The sequence below is a fragment of the Carettochelys insculpta genome, chromosome 2 (genome assembly GCF_033958435.1).
Source record: "Carettochelys insculpta isolate YL-2023 chromosome 2, ASM3395843v1, whole genome shotgun sequence".
Lineage (NCBI taxonomy): Eukaryota > Metazoa > Chordata > Testudines > Carettochelyidae > Carettochelys > Carettochelys insculpta.
In genome coordinates, this window is record NC_134138.1 from 281,382,102 (window position 1) to 281,405,680 (window position 23,579).

The 23,579-nt window shown below is 61.2% G+C and overlaps 1 protein-coding gene across 1 annotated transcript in view; it reads left to right on the forward strand.

Annotated features, from left to right (window-relative positions):
- AGAP3 (ArfGAP with GTPase domain, ankyrin repeat and PH domain 3) overlaps window positions 1–23,579 on the forward strand; it is a 300,607-nt gene that overhangs the window by 269,141 nt on the left and 7,887 nt on the right. The window lies entirely within an intron of this gene.

Below are 23,579 nucleotides of genomic sequence, written 5' to 3' on the forward strand. Positions count from 1 at the left end.
AAACAACTGGCATGGTTCGAGGGTGTTCTCCACCTTCTCCTCGAAAGCAGGAAACCCTCAGCCTGGCAAAGCTACACAGCTAAATGGGCAAGGTTTGTGTGATGGGCAGCAGATCGTGAAATCTCTCCAATGAAGGCCCCGAGCCGATTGATCCTGGATTACCTGCTTCATTTGAAGGTCTGGAGTTGGTGCTGCTTCTCTGTCCCAAACCCCACTGCTCTAACAAGGAGAAGTGTCTGTGCTCGTTAGAGGTGTGACAGGCCCTGCCTTTTTACGTAGACAGGATCAGGAAATCCACCCTGAAAATCTGCCCAGATATTCATCACCATGGGTGAGAGTATGAGGGGTCGGGCAGTCTCCACCCAAAGCATTTCAGACTGGATCACTTTGTGTAGCCAAGCTTGCTGCGAGCTTCTGGCATTTCCTCTGCACGTGGGCAGTCCGTCAGCCTTCTCGTGCCTGACTCCAGCCCATCTCCGAGGGGATATTGCTGGGCGTGGCTGGCTGTGCAGCAGGCATGGGCACAGCTTCAAGGAGTAGCCTGTTCCCCAACTGGTGCTCTTCGAGGTGCCTTGCTCTTGTCCGTCCCACACCCTGCCCGCCTTCTGCCCCGCTGGAGTTTCCAGCAAGAGGAACTGAGGGTGGGAGTAGCCCGCAGTGCCCTGTATGCTGAGCCAAAGAGGCACGGCTCCGGGGGTCACCTGGGTGCTCCCCAAATGTACAGCTACAGGAGTCCTCCTGCACTAGTGCACCCGGCCCCCACGCACAGCTGCAGTGGAATGGACACGACAAAACGTCCGGAAGAACACCAGTTACGGCACAGGTCACTGCTTGTTTCCTTGGCTAACTCTTTGCCGCAGCCCCTTGTTCCTGTGTCAGGAGATGGTGCAGAAGTTCCCAGTCTCCCTTGTCTAGACCTGTTACTGTGCTATAGCCCGTATCACATCCCCTCTCCCTCACCTGCTGCTCAGGTAACAAGCCCCGTTGCTCCAATCTCTCTTCAGAGCCATGTTTGCCAGGCCCTTCTCATTCTCCGCTCCCTTCCCTGAGAGCCCTGGAGTTCTGGGCCCCGTTGGAGGTGGAGTGAGAGCCACTGGATGCTGCTGCGCCATTGATCTGTGTCCTTCAGGGGAGCACATCTTGGTGCTGTTCCCACGGCTCTCCTCGTGCCTCCTCACATCATGTTAACTTGCCTGGCCACAGCAGAGGCCTCCACTGAGCTGCCTGCAGGGAGGCCCCCTCCCGCGCCTGGGCGAGAGGGAATGTGGAGCTGCCAGGAGTGGTGGTTGCAAAGTTCTCTCCAAGGGCTTGTTTCTGCATTTGTTGACATTAGGTTGTTTGGCAGTGAAATGTTATGCACCAGATGCCCTTGGCCATGGCCCTTCCTGGCCGCCAGGGGTATGGGGGTGCCAGGTGCTTGCCCTGAGCATAGGAAGCTCGTGAGCTGTGCACTCAGGGCTCACTCTGCTGGCCCCCTGTAATGGAGTGGGGGGAGTGCATGTGTGAGTCAGGCTGGGTGTCTGAGGCAAGCAGCAGCTCCCAGTGGCTAAGGATGACCCTGGGGCTACAACTGGCAGGTGACACCTCTGCCTGAACAAAGAGGAGGGAGGAGCCGAGCTGGGTTTTGAATCGGGGGCGGCAGTTAGAGGCTAGGAAAAGGGAGAGCTGGAAGGCAGCCAGCCGGAGGAGGGGGAAGCTACACCCCAGAGGGGCACCCCTCGGGGTCTTCTCCCCAGGACGGGTTGGAAGGACTGTCTCTGGCTGCTGTACTGTCGCTTCTGTGAGAAACTGGGCATCTGTTGCCTAATAAACCTCCTGTTGTACCTGCTGAGTGAGAGTCACTCCTGCCAGCAGATGGGGTGCAGTGCAGGGGGACCCCTGAACCCCATCACACCCCCGGACAGCAGGCACCCAGAGGATGGGGAGCAGGGGCCTGGGGCCGCAGTGCAGGGGCAGGATGTGGAGGGCGAGGTAAAGTTGTGGGAACCAGGAGCTGACAGGGAAGGGACAGAAGAGTCCATAACGACTAACCAGCCCCACTTCCCTCACCAGCCAGGAGCTGAACCTGGGATTGCTGAAACCCACTATTGCTCCTCTGTCAGCAGCTGCTGCAAAACTCGCGAGCGGGTATCTCAGCCTCTTCACCACCCGTTCCCATGGGGGTAATGGCTTCCTGTGGCCAGTGGCAGAGGCTTGTGCAATGGGTCTAACGGTCCCAGACCTATGGAGACCCCTGCCAGGTGCGTCATTGTGGTTCCAGGTGGTAGAATTTTGGTTTTCTCTGCACACTTTTTTCAAACTTGGGCTTCCAAGGTAATTCCCTGTTAAAAAGAGGGTAAGGATGAGGCACTAAGCACCGCCCAGCTGGGCTTATCCCCTGGGCTGGGCAGACAGGGGAGGCTTGGCGAGGGGCCACAGGCTGCAGCATTATCTGAGCAGGGCAAACCTTTCCCTGCCCCAGGCTGTTGGTGCAGGTTGAAGCTGCTCCGGAGGAGAGGCGCCATTTGCTCCCAGCGTCACAGTGCTACCCAGCCATAGCCAGACAAGTCCTGTGCCTGATGGTTGTAGGCCCCTTCTGCTTGGTCCAAGACAGCTCCTGAGCCAGGCCAGGAAGTGTCGCAGTCACATGCCTACTCCACAGAAGCCGGAACCACACCAGCCCTCTTGGGAGAGCCCAGCTCAGCCTTCCTCTGGGTTGCAGCTGGCGTGAACCTCCTTCCGTGCACAGAGGCTGCAGAGGTGATGTCCTTGAGTCCCCCTCGCCCCCTGCCAGGCCCCTTCCTCACTGCTGATCTCTGGGCATGGCACAGTGCTGCATGCAGCAGCCCGGCCGGTGACTCGCAGCCGCGTGGGCCATGCTGGAATCCTGGCAGTGGGAGTCGTGGTATCCGACGTGTCTGAGGCAGTGCTGAGGCACTGTGCCCCATGCAGGAGCTGAGGCACTACTTAGCCCCCAGTATTAGGGCTCACATGCTGTATCAGTCAGAGGCGGATGTCAGGCCTGCGCAGGTGCTGCCGTAGCCTCCAGGCATGGAGCCGCGTCAGTGGCCAAGCCCCCCGTGCCAGTGACTGTGGGGAGGAAGGCTTCATCTCAATGCCGGGAAGTGGGAAGTCCCTGGGCAGGAGGCTGGGCCTTCGGGAACGAGGACCCAGCATCCTGCTGCGGTGCCCTGGTACCAAAGGGGCCGGGGCTGGCTCTTGCCCAAGCTGAGGAGCAGGGAGGGTTCTCCAGGAGCTGAGGGGGAGGCCCCACCCCCAAACCTGTGCTTTGCTGGCTCTGTGGGGTTGCACATTGCAGCTTTGTGCTTGCCAGAGCAGCCGAGATCAGCGGCAGCCTGGAGCGCATGCAATGAGCAGGCTGCCCAGCTGCTGCTACTGGGGGTTTCCAGGGCAGTCACTGCACCAAGGCCTTTGCCTGCAGCATCACTTACGTCAGGGGAAATAATATTCCCACGTAGATGGCACGAGTTCTCCTCTGAGGACTGAGCAGCCCTCCCCCACCAGGCAGTGGCAGACGTCCATGTGTGCTGTCCTAGTGTCAGGTCCCTGGCCTGTTCTGCCCCTCTCCCTGCCTGGCACAGTGCGCACATGCTCTTCAGCCAGCTCTCCTTGGAGCTGGACTTCCCAGCACAGCCCCTGCCCTGCGTGCTGGCCCCTGGCACCAGTGCCCGCATCTCAGGTTAGCATCCTGAGAAAGTTGGGAGGTCTGGGATAAATTGCCATCAGTTTATCTCATTTAGGAGGTAATCAGAGCTGGGGACGTGCAGAGCAATTGAATCTTAGTTGTTCTGAAGTATCATAAATCAAACGAGCTGTTGCCTTTTTACATGGTCGCATGTTAAAGAGAGCAGCGTGTCAGGCTGCTAGGGAGTATCAACAAACTCTGGCAAGTGTGCCTTCAGGCTTCTAGGGTACGTCACCGACCCGGCAAGCGCAGCAGGGGCTTCGGGAACCCTGGGCACTCCCCGAGTGAGCAGAGCTGGCTAGGGAGAGAGCATCCGCAGACTGGACAGCAGCATCATGCTGCCAGGTGGCAGCACTGACCTCCTTAGGATGAAGCAGGCCTGGAACCACCAGCTCACAGCCCTGCCCGGCTGCCTCAGCCAGTGGCCCTGGGCTCCTCCAGCTGCTCCAGGTCTTTGGCTCAGCTCTCCGCCGCCGGGGCAGCCCTGACAAACCTGCAAGCTTTGAGGAGGCACCTTTGCGACGCTCCCTAGCTCAGCATCCCCATGGCTGCCAGAGCTCCGGGGATAATGAACTTCTCATGTGCTTAAAGAGTGATGCAGGGTGCATGGCGAGAAGCTGACAGCCCCTTAATGTGCTTCTCAGCGGCGGCCAAACGACGCGCTTTTGTCTTTGTTTTGTAGTTTGAAAACCCGGGGGAAATTGATGGCCAGTAAAGAGTTGTGTTGGGCGCCGGGCGTGATTAATGCCGACTGTCAGGGGCTGTCGGGAGCGCCCAGCTCACTGCCTGGAAATTCTTCTCTGAGCTGCGCTTACCGTCTTGCTGGGGATTACGGCTGGCACCACTCTGCTCCACGCAAACACCCTGACCCGCACGCTCCCCTTTCCCGGAGCCTCCGCCCCTGCCCCGCCACTTGCCACGACCTCCGACAGCGGATGGCCGGCCCCAGCCCCAGGGCCGGAGTCCTGTGGCCACCCCCTCTGCCTGCTGCTGCACCCTCGTGTGTGAGCCTCGCCCCTCCTGCAGGCGTCTTGGTGCAACTCCCCCTGCTCCAGAAGTGCCCCGCCCCCACCCCTGCGTATGACCCCGGCTCTATATGTGCCCCCCACTGCTGTGTACCTGCTTGCCCCCCATTGGTGTGTGTACCCCAGAAGAGCTCCCCTCAGTACACACCCCTCGGTCTGACCCCACCATCCCTGGGCGCCCCTCGGTCTGACCCCATCCCCTCACTGGGCGCCCCTCGGTCTGACCTCATGCCCTCCCTGGGCGCCCCTCGGTCTGACCCCCACCCCCTCACTGGGCGCCCCTCGGTCTGACCCCCCACCCCATCACTGGGCGCCCCTCGGTCTGACCCCTACTCACTCACTGGGCGCCCCTTGGTCTGACCTCATGCCCTCCCTGGGCACCCCTCGGTCTGACCCCCCACCCCCTCACTGGGCGCCCCTCGGTCTGACCTCATGCCCTCCCTGGGCACCCCTCGGTCTGACCCCCCACCCCCTCACTGGGCGCCCCTCGGTCTGACCTCATGCCCTCCCTGGGCACCCCTCGGTCTGACCCCCCACCCCATCACTGGGCGCCCCTCAGTCTGACCTCATGCCCTCCCTGGGCGCCCCTCGGTCTGACCCCCACCCCCTCACTGGGCGCCCCTCGGTCTGACCCCCCATCCCCTCACTGGGCGCCCCTCGGTCTGACCTCATGCCCTCCCTGGGCGCCCCTCGGTCTGACCCCCACCCCCTCACTGGGCGCCCCTCGGTCTGACCCCCCACCCCCTCACTGGGCGCCCCTCGGTCTGACCCCCCACCCCATCACTGGGCGCCCCTCGGTCTGACCCCTACTCACTCACTGGGCGCCCCTTGGTCTGACCTCACCATCCCTTGGCACCCCTCGGTCTGACCTCACCCCCTCCCTGGATGCTCCTCGGTCTGACCCCACCAGCCCTGTGCACACCTCGGTCTGACCCCCCACCCCCTCACTGGGCGCCCTTCGGTCTGACCCCACCATCCCTGGGCACACCCCACAGCCCTTCACTGGGTGTCCCATTGGTGTGACCAGCCTGGACACCCATGGGGCAGGAGCTGACTGGGCTCGTGGGGACATGCTGGCTGGCAGCCAGGGGCACTGCTGGGCCTGGAGTGCCAGGAAGCAGGGGAGCCATCTGCATGGCCTGCCTGCTGCTGTGTTTCTCCTGAGGCTCGTCTCTGCGGAGGGGCCTGTTCCCATCCCACTAATACAGGTTAGAATATTGGGTTTAATGAGCTGCAAAATGAGGCGGCAGCGAGCTGACATTTACGAATGGCGCCTGCGTCTCTCTTCCCCACGCCGGCAAATTTGTTGATCTCCCAAAACACCTCATGAGGGTACAGTGACACTCTGGCAGCTTGCAAACGGCCCACGGCCTGTCTCCTGCCAGCTCCAGCCACTGGGCCTGCCCTGTCGGCTGAGCCAGGCCTGGGGCAAGAAGCAGCTGCACTTGGCCTCAGCCTGGCAAAGGTACTGAGAGAAGACCCTCGGTCTGACCCCACCATCCATGACCCCTGCAGGGCACATCCTGTCATCACACTGCCCCTCTGGCCTGCTGCACAAGGGGGCCTGGCCCCACGTGGCAAGGCAGTGTGAACTGGCAGCAAGCCCTACGGCAGCAGGGGGGCGAAGTATCAGCTGGAGGAGAGGGACACCCCAGACGTGGCTTTTGGGTGGGAAATGTCAGTTCTGAGTCTGCTGGAGGCTTCACTCCCTTGCTAGATGTGTTGTTTGGGTGATGCCACCCCATCGACCAAGTGCCCTGCTGCCCAGCGTGCCTGGGGTGATGCCCATCTGCACCCCCAGGTCCCTGTGCCCAGCGTGCCTGGGGCGATGCCCATCCGCAGCCCCAGGGCCCTGTGCCCAGTGTGCCTGGGGCGATGCCCGTCTGCACCTCCAGGGCCCTGTGCCCAGCGTGACTGAGGCGATGCCCATCCGCACCCCCAGGGCCCTGTGCCCAGCGTGCCTGAGGCGATGCCCGTCCGCACCCCCAGAGCCCTGTGCCCAGCGTGCCTGGGGCGATGCTGATCTGCACCCCCAGGTCCCTGTGCCCAGCGTGCCTGGGGCGATGCCCATCCGCACCCCCAGGTCCCTGTGCCCAGCGTGCCTGGGGCGATGCCCATCCGCAGCCCCAGGGCCCTGTGCCCAGCGTGCCTGGGGCGATGCTGATCTGCACCCCCAGGGCCCTGTGCCCATCGTGCCTGGGGCGATGCCCATCTGCACCCCCAGGGCCCTGTGCCCATCGTGCCTGGGGCGATGCCCATCTGCACCCCCAGGGCCCTGTGCCCATCGTGCCTGGGGCGATGCCCATCTGCACCCCCAGGGCCCTGTGCCCAGCGTGCCTGGGGCGATGCCCATCTGCACCCCCAGGGCCCTGTGCCCATCGTGCCTGGGGCGATGCCCATCCGCACCCCAGGGCCCTGTGCCCAGCGTGCCTGGGGCGATGCCCATCTGCACCCCCAGGGCCCTGTGCCCAGCGTGCCTGGGGCGATGCCCATCCACACCCCAGGGCCCTGTGCCCAGCGTGCCTGGGGCGATGCCCATCTGCACCTCCAGAGCCCTGTGCCCAGTATGCCTGGGGCGATGCCCGTCTGCACCTCCAGAGCCCTGTGCCCAGTATGCCTGGGGCAATGCCCATCTGCACCCCAGGGCCCTGTGCTCAGTGTGCCTGGGGCGATGCCCATCCACACCCCCAGGGCCCTGTGCCCAGCGTGCCTGGGGTGATGCCCGTCCACACCCCCAGGGCCCTGTGCCCAGCGTGCCTGGGGTGATGCCCGTCCGCACCCCCAGAGCCCTGTGCCCAGCGTGCCTGGGGCGATGCCCATCCACACGCCAGGGCTCTGTGCCCAGCATGCCTGAGGCGATGCCCATCCTCACCCCCAGGGCTCTGTGCCCAGTGTGCCTGGGGCGATGCCCATCCGCACCCCAGAGCCCTGTGCCCAGCGTGCCTGGGGTGATGCCCGTCTGCACCCCCAGAGCCCTGTGCCCAGCGTGCCTGGGGCGATGCCCATCCACACGCCAGGGCTCTGTGCCCAGCGTGCCTGGGGCGATGCCCATCCTCACCCCCAGGGCCCTGTGCCCAGTGTGCCTGGGGTGATGCCCGTCTGCAGCCCCAGAGCCCTGTGCTCAGCGTGCCTGGGGCGATGCCCATCCGCACCCCCCCGAGAGCCCTGTGCCCAGCGTGCCTGTGGTGATGCCCGTCTGCAGCCCCAGAGCCCTGTGCTCAGCGTGCCTGGGGCGATGCCCATCCGCACCCCCCGAGAGCCCTGTGCCCAGCGTGCCTGGGGTGATGCCCGTCTGCAGCCCCAGAGCTCTGTGCTCAGCGTGCCTGGGGCGATGCCCATCCGCACCCCAGAGCCCTGTGCCCAGCATGCTCTGGGGGTTGCTGCTTCAGGCCCCAAGCAGCCTCCAGCCAGGCTTCTTTTGGGCAATGATGCCCCTTTCCCTTAGGGTGCACCCTGCCCATCATGCTGAGCCATTGCCACTCTACAGGTCAAGGCGTGGCTGTGGGGCGTCCCTCCTGCAGTCCAGAAGGGAGGGTTCCTGGCACTTCCTTGCACCTGTGCACAGTGGCCTTTGTGTGGTACCCTCATCTCTGGGAAAGGGGCACTGTAGCCCCACACCCACAGTGCAGCTTGCCAGGGAGCACTGCTGCCTTCACAGGCATGCCCAGCAGACACAGCGCTCGTTGGGCTTGTGCTCTTGCATTTCGGATGGCCGGGTCCCAGGCTCTGGGGGCGGTGCAGGCAGGCAGGCCCAAGCAGCCTGGTGGAGCAGAACTCCCCGTAGGGAATCAGCCCAACCCGTCTCCTGCCATCCCCCAGCCCACAGCCCGCATGGACAGCCTCAGCCACACAGCACTGCTCCGCCGGCTGGGGCATGGCTTGGAGCCCCTGGAGCTTAGGAGCCTCCAGCTTCTGCTTGTGCCTGGTGAGCTAGGAAACAACAACCATCCTCCTTGTGTGTGCTCCCTGGCCGCTCGTGGGAGCTGGGCACCCCCACAAGGGAAGGGAGCTCTGCCTGGCTGCCCCCTCCCTGGCAGTGCGGGTGATCGCCGGCCCCGGCAGGCTCCAGCAGGGCTGTGGCCCCGTACCTCATGCTGGTGCTCTGCCGGCCCGGGGGGCTGCACTCCGCGGCAGTCATGCCAATGGTGGGTGCTGTGCGCGCTCAGGCCGTAGCCATGCTGATTTCACTCTTGGCTGCAAGACTTGTTGCTGGGCGGCGTGGAGATGGGGTCGGGGGTTAATGCACATTAACAACGGTCGGTCCCTCCACGCTCTGCTGGGCAGCTCTGCGCAGCTCTCAGTCTTCAAAACCTCATCAAAACATCATCAAGAGGCAGAGAATTGCCTTGTTCGTTTCCACTGCCCACTAATTCTAATGGCACTGGCGTAATAGACTCCCACTAGTCCAGCTCTCAGGCTGCACCAGCCAGCGGGAGGGCTGCTCCGTGGGCTAGCCTCAGCCCCAGCCGCCTGGGGGTCTCCCCGCCCCGCCCTGCCCTGCCCCAGCCAGCCCCCTCCCCCAGACTTTCTGCCTCCTACCTGTCAAGCCGCGAGAGTGGAGGGCTGAAGGCTGGGCTGAGGCAGCCATAGCAGGCTGTGGGTCGGGGCTGGGGGGCGCAGCCCAGGCAGCCATAGCAGGCTGTGGGTCGGGGCTGGGGGTACTGGCAGCCCAGGCAGCCATAGCAGGCTGTGGGTCAGGGCTGGGGGTACTGGCAGCCCAGGCAGCCATAGCAGGTTGTGGGTCAGGGGTGGGAGGCACTGGCAGCCCAGGCAGCCATAGCAGGTTGTGGGTCGGGGCTGGGGGCACTGGCAGCCCAGGCAGCCATAGCAGGCTGTGGGTCAGGGCTGCGGGTACTGGCAGCCCAGGCAGCCATAGCAGGCTGTGGGTCAGGGCTGGGGGTACTGGCAGCCCAGGCAGCCATAGCAGGCTGTGGGTCAGGGCTGGGGGTACTGGCAGCCCAGGCAGCCATAGCAGGCTGTGGGTCGGGGCTGGGGGTACTGGCAGCCCAGGCAGCCATAGCAGGCTGTGGGTCAGGGCTGGGGGTACTGGCAGCCCAGGCAGCCATAGCAGGCTGTGGGTCGGGGCTGGGGGTACTGGCAGCCCAGGCAGCCATAGCAGGCTGTGGGTCAGGGTTGGGGGCACTGGCAGCCCAGGCAGCCATAGCAGGCTGTGGGTCGGGGTTGGGGGGCGCAGCCCAGGCAGCCATAGCAGGCTGTGGGTCGGGGTTGGGGGGCGCAGCCCAGGCAGCCATAGCAGGCTGTGGGTCGGGGTTGGGGGGCGCAGCCCAGGCAGCCATAGCAGGCTGTGGGTCGGGGTTGGGGGCACTGGCAGCCCAGGCAGCCATAGCAGGTTGTGGGTCGGGGCTGGGGGCACTGGCAGCCCAGGCAGCCATAGCAGGCTGTGGGTCGGGGTTGGGGGCACTGGCAGCCCAGGCAGCCATAGCAGGTTGTGGGTCGGGGCTGGGGGGCGCAGCCCAGGCAGCCATAGCAGGCTGTGGGTCGGGGTTGGGGGGCGCAGCCCAGGCAGCCATAGCAGGCTGTGGGTCGGGGCTGGGGGGCGCAGCCCAGGCAGCCATAGCAGGCTGTGGGTCGGGGTTGGGGGGCGCAGCCCAGGCAGCCATAGCAGGCTGTGGGTCGGGGTTGGGGGCACTGGCAGCCCAGGCAGCCATAGCAGGCTGTGGGTCGGGGTTGGGGGGCGCAGCCCAGGCAGCCATAGCAGGCTGTGGGTCGGGGCTGGGGGGCGCAGCCCAGGCAGCCATAGCAGGCTGTGGGTCGGGGTTGGGGGGCGCAGCCCAGGCAGCCATAGCAGGTTGTGGGTCGGGGTTGGGGGGCGCAGCCCAGGCAGCCATAGCAGGCTGTGGGTCGGGGTTGGGGGCACTGGCAGCCCAGGCAGCCATAGCAGGTTGTGGGTCGGGGCTGGGGGGCGCAGCCCAGGCAGCCATAGCAGGCTGTGGGTCGGGGTTGGGGGGCGCAGCCCAGGCAGCCATAGCAGGCTGTGGGTCGGGGTTGGGGGGCGCAGCCCAGGCAGCCATAGCAGGCTGTGGGTCGGGGTTGGGGGGCGCAGCCCAGGCAGCCATAGCAGGCTGTGGGTCGGGGTTGGGGGGCGCAGCCCAGGCAGCCATAGCAGGCTGTGGGTCGGGGCTGGGGGGCACTGGCAGCCCAGGCAGCCATAGCAGGCTGTGGGTCGGGGTTGGGGGGCGCAGCCCAGGCAGCCATAGCAGGCTGTGGGTCGGGGTTGGGGGGCGCAGCCCAGGCAGCCATAGCAGGCTGTGGGTCGGGGTTGGGGGGCGCAGCCCAGGCAGCCATAGCAGGCTGTGGGTCGGGGTTGGGGGGCGCAGCCATGCCCTCTTTCGGCTCTCCCCCACACTTCCCCTACCTGTTTTCCCATGGACGCAGCCCCGCGCTGTGAGGGGCAGCCCAGCTCTTTAGCTCCTGGGTAGGTAGCTGAAGGGTCAGCAAGGGCTGGGCCAGGCTCCTGCCCCTGCGGATTCCAGGTCGGGGCCCTGGGCCCAAGGCCCAGCCATGCCAGCGCTCCCACGGGTCAGCGTCCCCCAGTCTCCTCTGCCAAGAGGTTGTCTCAGCCTCCATCGGGGCGGTGCAACGCAGAGGCACCCTGTGATGGGGGCACAGGCTGCGCCCCTCTGGATTCGGCTCCTCGTCTCCCCTCCTCAGCCAATCAGCAATGTCCCTGCTCCTCATTCTGGTCAGAGTCCCACCACCACTCTCCAGATATCCACAGCTGTGACAGCTGCCTTGCCTGCCACAGGCCTAGCCAGCCAGAGACGAGGGGCTCCAACCTAATTAACCTCTCACTGGGCCCTGGGCAGGAGCCTCTGCCACCTTCCTGCGCTCCCCACAGCCAGCCCAGCCTAATGGCCTGCCCCCAGGCCAGCCAGAGCTGGGGATGGGGGGCGGTTGCACTGCTGTGGCTCATTCAGGGCTGCCCTGGGGCTGGTGGCTCTCATGGGCGTGTGAGCTCAGGGGGTGCCTGGGGATGGGGAGGGCTGTGTTCTTCAGCCTCGCCGGGGCTGCCTTCGCCCCTGGGCCAGGGCTGGGGGCTGCCTGATGCAGGCACATGCTGGAGATTACTGTGGCCTTGTAGGTTTGTGCTGGGAAGTTGGTAAAGCTGCTGGCTGCCTTCTGCCCTCCCCCAGGGCTGAGCTAGCAGGCGCCCAGCAGCGCAGCCGGGCGGTGGGAGTGGTGGTCGGTTCTCCGCTCTGGGGGGGTGCTCTGTGCAGCTGAGGGTCGCGGCGGCTGGACCCTCTTCTAGCCTGCAGCTTGCAGAGCGAAGGTCAGGGCCCTCGTCGGCCAGCCCACGCTAGCAGAGCCCTGGCCCAGCCCGTCAACCACCCTGCTGGCTCTCGAGCTACGCCGTTGGCTCCCTGCTTTTAATAGAGAGCTGGGAAGACACATTATGGAGATGAGGGTGTTATTTGCATAACGCTAATTAGGTAATTACAAATCATTTTGCTATGAGCTGAAGCGTGCGCTGTGACATAATGTTTATTAGTCATTCCATTCCGGCCCGGCGTATTTCGGTGCCTTGCTGCACTAAGTGCTCCAGTTGGGTGATGAAGGGGTGGTGCTGGCGCCTGGGTGCAGATATGGGACACGTACCTCGTGTGAGGTTAGGGTGACTCCCCCCCCCCAGCCCCGGCACCCCCAGACACCTCGGAACGCGTGGCCCTGCAGACATGGGACATGTACCTCGTGTGAGCTTAGGGTGACTTCCCCCTGCCCCGGCGCCCCCGGGCACCCCAGTGCTCACGGCCTTGCAGAAACAGGACACGTACCTCGTGTGAGCTTAGGGTGACTTCCTGGTGCCTCCAGGCACCCCCGGGCACCCCAGTGCTCGCGGCCCTGCAGAAACAGGACACGTACCTCGTGTGAGCTTAGGGTGACTTCCTGGTGCCTCCAGGCACCCCAGTGCTCGCAGCCCTGCAGAAACAGGACACGTACCCCCTGTGAGCTTAGGGTGGCTTTCCTGTGCCCCAGCACCCCAGTGCTCGCAGCCCTGCAGAAACAGGACACGTACCCCCTGTGAGCTTAGGGTGGCTTCCCTGTGCCCCAGCACCCCCAGGCACCTCAGTGCTTGTGGCTCTGGAGAGACCTCCACACACACTGCTTGGAGGCCTGTGGTACAGCCCCCTCCCAGGAGTCCCTGAGTACGCAAGAAGTGGCAGACAGGGTCAGACTGAGGGTCCATCCGGCTCTGTGCCCTGCCTGCTGAGAGTGGCCCGTGCCAGGCACCCCCAGGGAATGAGCACAACCGGGATTATCCTGCCTGCTGCCCATTCCCAGCCCTGGCAAACAGCACACCCTGGGGGGCCCCTCTTGCAAAGGGCTCACTGGGCCTTCTGTCCTGCCCCAGAGCCCTGTGGGTCAGCACCGGGAGCCCTTTGTACCTGGCATGCAGCCAAGATGGGCAGACCCGGGTGCCTGTCTCCTCAGAGAACATGACTGTTACCCACCGGCCCACACCACCTGCAGGACCCGGCGAGCTGCACGCCTTCCTGGGGGACCCTGCTGGCCCCAGACCCCCACCAAGATGCTGGCACCTGAGCATGAGCTTCTTGCAGGGAGGAGGTGCGGCACCCAGCTCAACGCATCGGCTGGTCTGGGGCAGGCAGGGAAGTAGACAGGCGCCATCTTGAGTCCCTGAGCCCTCTGCCTGTGCCGAGCTCCCAGCCATGGCCCTACCCCATAGGCTGGCTGGGCTGGTTCACAGCTTGGGCTGGTGCCCTGGGGCCTTACGCAGGCACAGCCTCAGGTATCTGTGGAGACGGCAGCCCCATCTGCTGAGCTGCTGCAGTGACCCTGTCAACCCCCTGACCCTGACCCAGAAAAATGGGCCCCCTGTGCTGGTGCAGTGACCCCATCAACATCCCCTTGCTGCTGCAGTGACCCCATTGACATCCCCTGTGCCGGCGCAGTGACCCCCATCAACCCTGCTAGGCTGATGCAGTGACCCTATCAACCTCCCTGTGCAGGGACCATGGCATTACCTGTGCCAGGACAGTGACCCCATCAACCCCCCTGTGCCGGTGCAGTGACCCCATCAACCCCGCTAGGCTGATGCGGTGACCCTATCAATCCCCCTGTGCAGTGACCGTGGCATTACCTGTGCCAGGGTAGTGATGCCATCAACCCCACTAGGCTGATGCAGTGACCCCATCGACATTCCCTGTGCCAGGACAGTGACCCCATCAACCCCCCCTTGTGCCGGCGCAGTGACCCTGGCTTCTTCCTCTGTGCTGGTGCAGTGACCCCATCGACAGGCCCTGTGCTGGCGCAGTGACCCCATTGACACCCCTTGTGCCGATGCAGTGACCCTGGCTCCTTCCCCTGTGCTGGTGCAGTGACCCCATCGACAGGCCCTGTGCTGGCGCAGTGACCCCATTGACACCCCTTGTGCCGGTGCAGAGACCCTGGCTGCTCTCCATATGCCAGTGCAGTGACCCCCATCAACCTCCCCATACCAGTGCAATGACCTCATCCATATCCCCTGTGCCAGTGCAGTGTGTGATAAAGTGGGGGGGTAGTGCATGTGAGACTCAGGCTGGATGTGTGTGACTGGCAGAGCAGCTCCCAGTGGCTAAGGATGACCCCTGGGCTGTACCCTAGGCTGGCAGGTAACACCTCTGCCCTGAGCACAGAGCAGGGAGGAACTGAGCTGGGTTTGAATTGGAGGGGGCAGTTAGAAGCTGGGGGAGAGGGAGCTGGAAGGCAGCCAGCCTGGCTAGGGGGAAAGCTACACCCCGGAGGGGCCCCCCTCAGGCTCCTCTCCCCAGGACAGGTTGGAATGACTGACTGTGCCAGCTGTACTGACTCTTCTGTGCTGAACTGGGCCTCTGTCGCCTAATAAACTTTCTGTTCTACCTGCTGAGTGAGAGTCACTCCTGCCTGTGGCCAGGGTGCATTGCTTGGGGACCCCTGAACCCCATCACACTGGTGTCAGAAGTGGGATGCACTGCACCCACGGATGAGCTCCCAGTGGTGGCTGACCGAGCGCAGGCGAAGGAAGGAGCCTCACAAGAGCCGGAGGTGCCGGAGGTGGAACAGAGCGATTCCTGCAGCTGCTGCTGGTGAGTGGATACCCCATCAGACAGTGGGAGATGGATTAAACCCGACTCCTGAAGGCAGAGCTAGCGGGGCTGTGCAGAGAGAGGGGCCTGACCACGGGGAAGGCAACCAAGGCCCAGATGATTGCCCAGCTGGAAGAGAATGACCGATCCGGGGGGCCAGATCCTGTCGCAGCAGGAAGTGGCTGGTCACCCCCTGGGGAGAGTCTCGGATTCTCTGACAGGAGTGGGGGCTCGATGCCATCAGACAGACACGGTGCCCGCCAGGTCGCGCTCAGCTAGCGGTGGTCCATCGCGGGCAGAGTCCCCCACCGCAGAGCTGCGACAGCTGGAACTCGAGATGAGATTAAAGGAACTGGAAGCCCGGGAACGGCAAAGGGAACATGAGCACCAGGAATGGGAAAGAGAGCGTGAACACGAGCGCCACCTACAAGAGAGACAGTGGGAGGAGAGCGAGCGAGAGCGGGAGCATGAGCGGGCCATGGCGGAGGTGAGACGCCAAGAGGCCCCAGCTGCGGTAAGCGGGGAGAGGGCCAGGCAGCTCGGGGTGGCCAGTCACTTGGAGACGCGTGTGCTGGCCCAGTGTCAGGACCCAGGGGACATGGACGAGTTCCTTACCGCCTTTGAGCGAGCCTGCGAGTTGCACAAGGTTAGCCCAGCCGAATGGCTCCGACACCTCAGCCCCTTGCTGGGCCAGAAGGCCACAGTGGTGCTCAGCCAGCTGGAGGGGCTGCAGCCTGGGGACTATGAACGGGTCAAACAGGCCCTGCTGCATAAGTTCGGGCTGACTCCGGAGATGTACAAGAAGAGGTTCCAGGAGGCGCAGAAGAGGCCAGAGGAAACCCATGTAGATACAACCGCCCGCCTGAAGCAATACTACCAGAAGTGGGTGTTCGGAATGGGAGTCCAGTCCGTAAAGGACCTGGTCGAGCTGGCGGTGCTGGAGCGATTCTACGAGATGTGCTCACATGACCTGAGGGTGCGGCTCGTGGACCGGAGGCCAGGGGATTCACACAATGTAGGGAAACTGGCAGATGACTTCACAAAAAGCCGGGCCTTGGTTGAAAGTGAACCCCACAAAGAGAGGGAGCCCCACGAAGAGAGGGAGTCCCGGAGAGATGGGGAATCTCAGAGAGACCGGTTCCTGACTGTAGGACAGAGGGGACCATATCTTGGGCGAGCCCAGGAAAGAGGGGCCAGCCACCCACCCCCGAAACAGCTAAGCAGAGCCTGGACAGAGCAGCCGGCCCAAGGGACACAACAAGACCCAGGCTGTTATCGCTGTGGGCGAAAGGGGCATAGATCAGCCCAGTGCCCCAAGCTCCCAGACAGATTGAGCAGGCCGGGGGGTCATGGAGTCAACTGGGTGGAGTCCCAGAAGCCAGAGGGGCTCGTGGCCAAGGCGGGTGGTGCTGACAGTGGGCACTCGGATTGGGCCGAGTCCGCCCCACAGACCAGCTCCTCAGGGGGCCAAATGCTCAGAGGTCAGTTCACAGAGTGGGGGCGGCGCTACCTCTGTGGAGCAAGTGGCTCACACCTCTCGAGGTGGATGGGAGAAAGGTCACGGGGTTCTGGGACACAGGCGCTGACGTGACGCTGGCCCGACCCGGGGTGGTGGCACCGGGCCGGATGATGCCCAGTTCCCACCTGACTGTAACGGGAATTGATGGGACCCCTTTCAAGGTGCCCATGGTGAGGGTGCACCGGAAATGGGGGGATAAGGAAGGCCCCAAGGAGATGGGCCTGCAGAGCCATTTGCCTGCGGATGTACTAATGGGGGGTTATCTGGAGAACTGGCCAGGTGAACGCCCTCATGCCCTGGTCTTGACCTCTAGCCAAAGAAAAGGAGGGGTGCGCTCCCCAGGTTCGAGGGTAAATACCAGCCAAAGCCACAGAAGCCACAGGGGCCAACCCTGAGAGAAAGGGGGCCCCCAAAAAACCAGGTCTCACAGGCCAGGGGTGCTGGAGCCACGCAGGGATGGGGAAGTGGCTTCCGCCCCTGCCCCAGTCGAAGAGTTCCAGGCAGAGCAGCAGAGAGACCCCTCCTTGCAGAAGCTGAGGGAAATGGCCAGTCTCAGCCCAGCTCCCCAGCTGGGGGAGAGCTGCAGGGAGAGATTCCTGTGGGAAAAGGGATTCCTGTACCGGGAATGGGCTCCCAGACGCAAAGCGGAGCCATGGAAGGTCCAGAGGCAACTGGTGGTTCCCCAAAAGTACCGGCGCAGGTTGCTGTACCTAGCCCATGATGTCCCGCTCAGAGGACACTAGGGGATCCACCGCACCAGGAGAAGGTTGCTGCAGAACTTTTTTTGGCCAGGGGTCTTTGCAGCTGTCTGTCTGTATCGCCTGTCCTGCGATCCCTGCCAGAGGGTGGGGAAGACCCAGGACAAGGGGAAAGCTCCCCTGAGGCCACTGCCCATCTTAGAGGAGCCTTTCCAGAAAGTGGCTATGGACACAGTGGGACCCTTCAGCAAGGCAACGCGTTCGGGGAAGAAATATATCTTGGTGGTGGTAGATTTTGCCACGCGATACCCAGAAGCAGTGGCCTTGACCTCTGTCGACGCTGACACCGTGGCGGATGCACTGCTGTCCATTTTCAGCAGAGTGGGGTTCCCCAAGGAGGTCCTCACAGATCAGGGGTCCAACTTCATGTTGGCCCTGCTGCAAACTCTTGGGACAAGTGTGGGGTTTGGCACACCTGGGCCACAGCCTACCACCCACAAACGAATGGGCTGGTGGAGAGGTTCAATGGGACTCTGAAGCAGATGCTGAGAACCTTCATGAATCAATACCCCCATGACTGGGACAAGTACTTACCCCACCTGCTGTTTTCATACAGGGATGTGCCCCAGGAATCCACAAGGTTCTCTCCATTTGAGCTGCTGTATGGAAGGAGGGTACAGGGACCCTTAGACTTGCTCAGAGAAGAGTGGGAGGGGACGGCCTCTCCTGAAGGGGAGTCAGTGGTACAGTATGTACTGACCTTCCGGGAAAAACTCACCGAGCTCATGGGCCTGGCCAGGGAGAACCTCTCCATGGCCCAAAGGAAGCAAAAGGTCTGGTATGACCATAACGTCTAGGCCTGAGCCTATGCCACCGGGGCCAAGTGATGGTCCTTGTACCCGTGCAGTGGAACAAGCTGCAAGCGGCCTGGGATGGCCCCTTCAAGGTTGTCAAACAGCTGAATGAGGTGAACTATGAGGTGGAACTGTCGAACCGGGCCCACAGCCACCGGGTCTATCATGTGAACATGATGAAACCTTACTGGGACAGACAGAACTTGGTGCTGGCCGTGTGCAGGCACTGGGAGGGGCAGGGGGATTATCCCTTGGTGGATTTGCTCACAGGGACTGGAGCCGGCTCCTTGCTGGCGTCTATTCCCCTCTCAGACCAGCTGACCCCTGCCCAGCAGACGGAGATCAAGGAGGTGCTGCATTCGCATCAACAGCTGTTCTCGGACAGACCCGGACGCACTGACCTGGCTGTCCACCGAATAGAGACCAGCACCCATGCCCCTATCAAGTGTGTGCCATTCAGAGCCACAGGGAAGACGGCTCAGGACATAGAGTGGGAGGTTGAAGACATGCTGGCTCTGGGGGTGATCCAACCCTCGTCCAGCCCCTGGGCCTCTCCCGTGGTGTTAGTCCCTAAAAAAGATGGGTCTGTTCGGTTTTGTGTGGACTATCGCAAGCTTAACGCCATCACTGTATCGGACGCCTACCCCGTGCCCAGGCCTGATGACCTTTTAGACGAGCTGGGGGGAGCCCGTTACCTCACCACCATAGACCTCACCAAGGGGTACTGCCAAGTGCCATTAGACCAAGATGCCCGGCTCAAGTCGGCTTTCATCACCCCTGTGGGGCTCTACGAGTTCCTTCTCCTGCCCTTCGGCCTCAAGGGGGCACCCGCTACCTTCCAGCGTCTGGTGGACCAGCTACTGAAAGGGATGGAGAGCTCTGCCCTGGGTTACATGGACGACATTTGCATCTTCAGCCAGACGTGGGAGGACCATGTGTCCCAGGTCAAGCGGGTGCTGGACCGACTCCAGAAGGCTGGTCTGACTATCAAGGCAGGGAAGTGCAAGGTGGGAATGGCTTAGGTGACCTACCTGGGCCACAAGGTGGGCAGCGGCTGCTTAAAGCCAGAGCCAGCTAAAGTGGAGGCTGTCAGAGATTGGCCAACACCCCAGACTAAGAAACAGGTCCAGGCCTTCATTGGGATGGCGGGGTACTACCGGAGGCTTGTGCCCCACTTTAGCTCCATCGCAGCCCCCCCTTACGGAGCTGTGTAAAAAGGGAAAGCCTGACAAGGTGGTCTGGACCGAGCAGTGCCAGGAGGCCCTCTGCGCGCTGAAGGAGGCTCTGGTCAGGGCCCCAGTGCTGGCAAATCCAGACTTCAACAAACCCTTCCTGGTGTTCACCGATGCCTCAGACGTGGGGCTGGGGGCGGTGCTAATGCAGGTGAACGACAAAGGGGAGAAACACCCCATCGTGTACCTGAGCAAGAAGCTGCTGCCCCGGGAGCAGAACTACGCGGCCATAGAGAAGGAATGTCTGGCCATGGTGTGGGCGCTGGGGAAGCTGCAGCCGTACCTGTTTGGACGGCGTTTCACCGTGTACACCGATCACTCACCCCTGACCTGGCTGCATCACATGAAAGGGGCCAACGCCAAGCTCCTGCGGTGGAGTCTGCTCCTGCAGGACTACGACATGGAGGTGGTCCATGTGAAGGGGAACAACAACACCATAGCCGATGCGCTGTCACTCAGGGAGGGCCCCGACCTTCCCCAGGTCACTGGCTGAGTGACCCCGCTCAGTTCGGTCTGGAAGGGGGGAGAGATGTGATGGAGTGGGGGGAGTGCATGTGTGAGACTCAGGCTGGATGTGTGTGTGACAGGTAGAGCAGCTCCCAGTGGCTAAGGATGACCCCTGGGCTGTACCCTAGGCTGGCAGGTAACACCTCTGCCCTGAACACAGAGCAGGGAGGAGCCAAGCTGGGTTTGAATCGGAAGTGGCAATTACAAGCTGTGGGAGAGGGAGCTGGAAGGCAGCCAGGCTGGTGAGGGGGGAAGCTACACCCCAGAGGGGCACCCCTCGGGCTCCTCTCCCCAGGACAGGTTGGAATGACTGTCTCTGCCGGCTATACTGACCCCTCTGTGCTGAGCTGGGACTCTGTCACCTAATAAACTTCCTGTTCTACCCACTGAATGAAAGTCACTCCTGCCTGTGGCCAGGGTGCAGTGCTTGGGGACCCCTGAACCCCATCACACAGTGACCCCATCGATAGTCCCTGTGCCAGTTCAATGACCCCATCAACAGCCCCTCTGCCAGCGCAGTGACACCATCAGCATCCCCTCTACTGGAGCACTGACCCCAATGCCACCCCCTCTTGTGGGCTCAGTGACCCCCATCGACAAACCCTGTGCTGACACAGTGACCCCATTGTCATAGAATCCTAGGGTGGGAGGGGACCTCAGGAGGTCATTGAGTCCAGCCCCCTGCCTAAAGCAGGATCAACCCCAACTAAATCATCCCGGCCAGGACCTTGTCCAGCTGGGACATAAAAACCTTCAGGGATGGAGAATCCACCACCTCTCCAGGCAACACATTCCAGTGCTTCACCACCCGCCTGGGGAAACAGTTTTTCTTAATATCCAACCTGCATCTCTCCCTCTGTAACTTCAGACCATTGCTCCTTGTTCTGCCATCTGACACCACTGAGAACAGTTTCTCACCCTCCTCTTTGGAGCTCCCCTTCAGGAAGTTGAAGGCTGCTATTAAATCACCCCTCAGTCTTCTCTTCTGTGAACTAAACTGGCCCAAATCCCTCAGACTCTCCTCATCGGTCTCGTGCTCCAGCCCCTTAATCATGTTTGTTGTCCTCCGCTGACCCTGCTCCAGCACATCCACATCCTTTTTATGATGGGGGACCCAAAACTGGACACAATATCCCAGATGTGGCCTCACCAGTGCTGAATAGATGGGAAAAACAACCTCTCTAGATCTGCTCGAAATGCTCCTCCTAATGCACCCTAGTGTGCCATTAGCCTTCTTGGCTGCAAGGGCACACTGTGTGATGGAGTGGGGGGAGTGCATGTGTGAGTCAGGATGACCCTGGGGCTACAACTGGCAGGTGACACCTCTGCCCTGAACAAAGAGGAGGGAGGAGCTGAGCTGGGTTTTGAATCAGGGGGCAGCAGTTAGAGGCTGGGGAAAGAGAGAGCTGGAAGGAGCCAGCCGGAGGAGGGGGAAAGCTACACCCCAGAGGGGCACCCCTCGGGGTCTTCTCCCCAGGACGGGGTGGAAGGACTGTCTCTGACTTCTGTACTGTTGCTTCTGTGAGAAACTGGGCATCTGTTGCCTAATAAACCTCCTGTTGTACCTGCTGAGTGAGTGTCACTCCTGCCAGCGGACGGGGTGCAGTGCACGGGGACCCCTGAACCCCATCACACACTGTTTACTCATATCCAGCCTTTCATCCACTGTAGCCCCTAGGTCCCTTTCCATCATATTGCTGCTGAGCAAGTCGGTCCCCAGCTGTAACAATGTTTGGGATTCTTCCGCCCCTGGTGCAGGACTCTACACTTCTTGTTGAACTGCATCAGATTTCTTTTGGCCCAGTCCTCCAATTTATCCAGATCACTCTAAGTCCTATCGCTACCCTCCACCCTATCTACCTCTCCCCCCTAGCTTAGTGTCATCCACAAACTTGCTGCAGGTGCAGTGCAGTCCCTCATCCAGGTCATTGATAAAGATGTTGAACAACACAGGCCGCAGAACTGAGCCTTGTGGCACTTCAGTTGAAACCAACTGCCATCCATGGCTGCTATAAGGTGGGTGCATAGCTGGCTGGATAACCATACTCAGAGAGTAGTTCTTAATGGTTCTCGATCCTGCTGGAAATGTATAACAAGTGGGGTTCCACAGGGGTCTGTGTTAGGACCAGTTCTGTTCAATGTCTTCATCAACAATTTAGATATTGGCACTTACTAAGTTTGCAGATGATACCAAGCTGGGAGGGGTTGTAACTGCTTTGGAGGATAGGGTCATAATTCAAAATGATCTGGATAACTTGGAGAAATAGTCTGAGGTAAACAGGATGAAGTTTAATAAGGACAAATGCAAAGCACTCCACTTGGGAAGGAACAATCAGTTTCACACGTACAGAACCGGGAGAGACTGTCTAGGAATGACTACAGCAGAAAGGGATCTAGGGGTTATAGTGGACCACAAGCTAAATATGAGTCAACAGTGTGATGCTGTTGCAAAAAAGCAAACATGATTCTGGGATGCATTAACAGGTGTGTTGTGAACAACACATGAGAAGTCATTCTCCCGCTGTGCTCTGAGCTGGTTAGGCCTCAGCTGGAGTATTGTGTCCAGTTCTGGGCGGCACAGTTCAAGAAAGATGCAGAGAAATTAGAGAGGGTCCAGAAAAGAGCAACAAGAATGATTAAAGGTCTAGAGAACATGACCTACGAAGAAAGGCTGAAAGAATTGGGCTTGTTTAGTTTGGAAAAGAGAAGATTGAGGGGCGACATGGTAGCGGTTTTCAGATGTCTAAAAGGGTGTCAGAAGGAGGAGGGAAAAAACTTGTTATTTTTGGCCTCTGAGGATAGAACAAGAGGCAATGGACTTAAACTGCAGCAAGGGAGGTTTGGATTGGACATTAGGAAAACGTTCCTAACTGTCAGGGCGGTCAAACAGTGGAATAAATTGCCTAAGGAGGTTGTGGAATCTCCATCGCTGGAGATATTTAAGAACAGGTTAGATAGATGTCTATCGGGGTGGTCTGGACAGTACTTGGTCCTATCATTGGGGCAGCGGTCTGGACTCGATGCCCTCTCCAGTTCACTTCCAGTTCTAGTGTTCTATGATTCTGTGATCCAGCTATTGAGCCATTGACCACTACTCTCTGGGCCTGACCATCAGGCCAGCTTTCTATCCATCTTACAGTCCATGGATCCAATCCGTACTTCCTCAACTTGTGGGCAAGAATGTTGTTGGAGACTGTTATCAAAAGCTTTACTGACATCAATGTATATCACATCCACTGACTTTCCCATGTCCCCAGAGTCTGTTACATCTTCATAGAAGCTAATCAGATTGGTCAGGCACAACTTGACTACTTTTGATCACTTTCCCCTCTTCCAAGTGCTCCAAAATGGATTCCTTGAGGATCCCCTCCATTATTTTGCCAGGGACTGAGGTAAGGCTGACAGGTCTATAGTTCCCTGGATTGTCCTTTGTGATGTTGTGGGGAATACTTGTGTGTACGTGAGTGGCTCACAGAGGGCGTGAGGCTCCTGCTGAGGGTAACCTGGCGACCAGGTGACACCTCTGGGCTGCAGACAGAGGGGGAGGTGGAGCCTGAGGGGTTTGAATTGGAACTGGGAGTTGGAAGCAGTGAGTCTGGGCTGGGAGAGAGAGAGAGACAAAGGAGGGGGCAATGCCCCAGCTTCGGGAGCCCCTCAGGGCCTCCTCTCCCCAACATGGATTGGACTGTCTGTCTCTGATTGCTGGACTGACTCTTCTGTAAAATGCTGTGTCCTGTTGGCTAAGAAACCCGCTGTTCTGCTGCTAGTGAGAGTCAGTCCTGCCTGCGGATGGGGTGCAGAGCTTGGGGGACCCCTGAACCCCATCACATCCTTTTTTCTTTTTTTAAAGATGGGCACTACATTTGCCTTTTTCCACTCATCCAGGATCTCTCCCAGTCTCCAAGAGATAATGGCCAAAAGCTCGGCAGTGACATCTGCTCATTCCCTCAGTACCCTCAGGTGCATTAAATCTA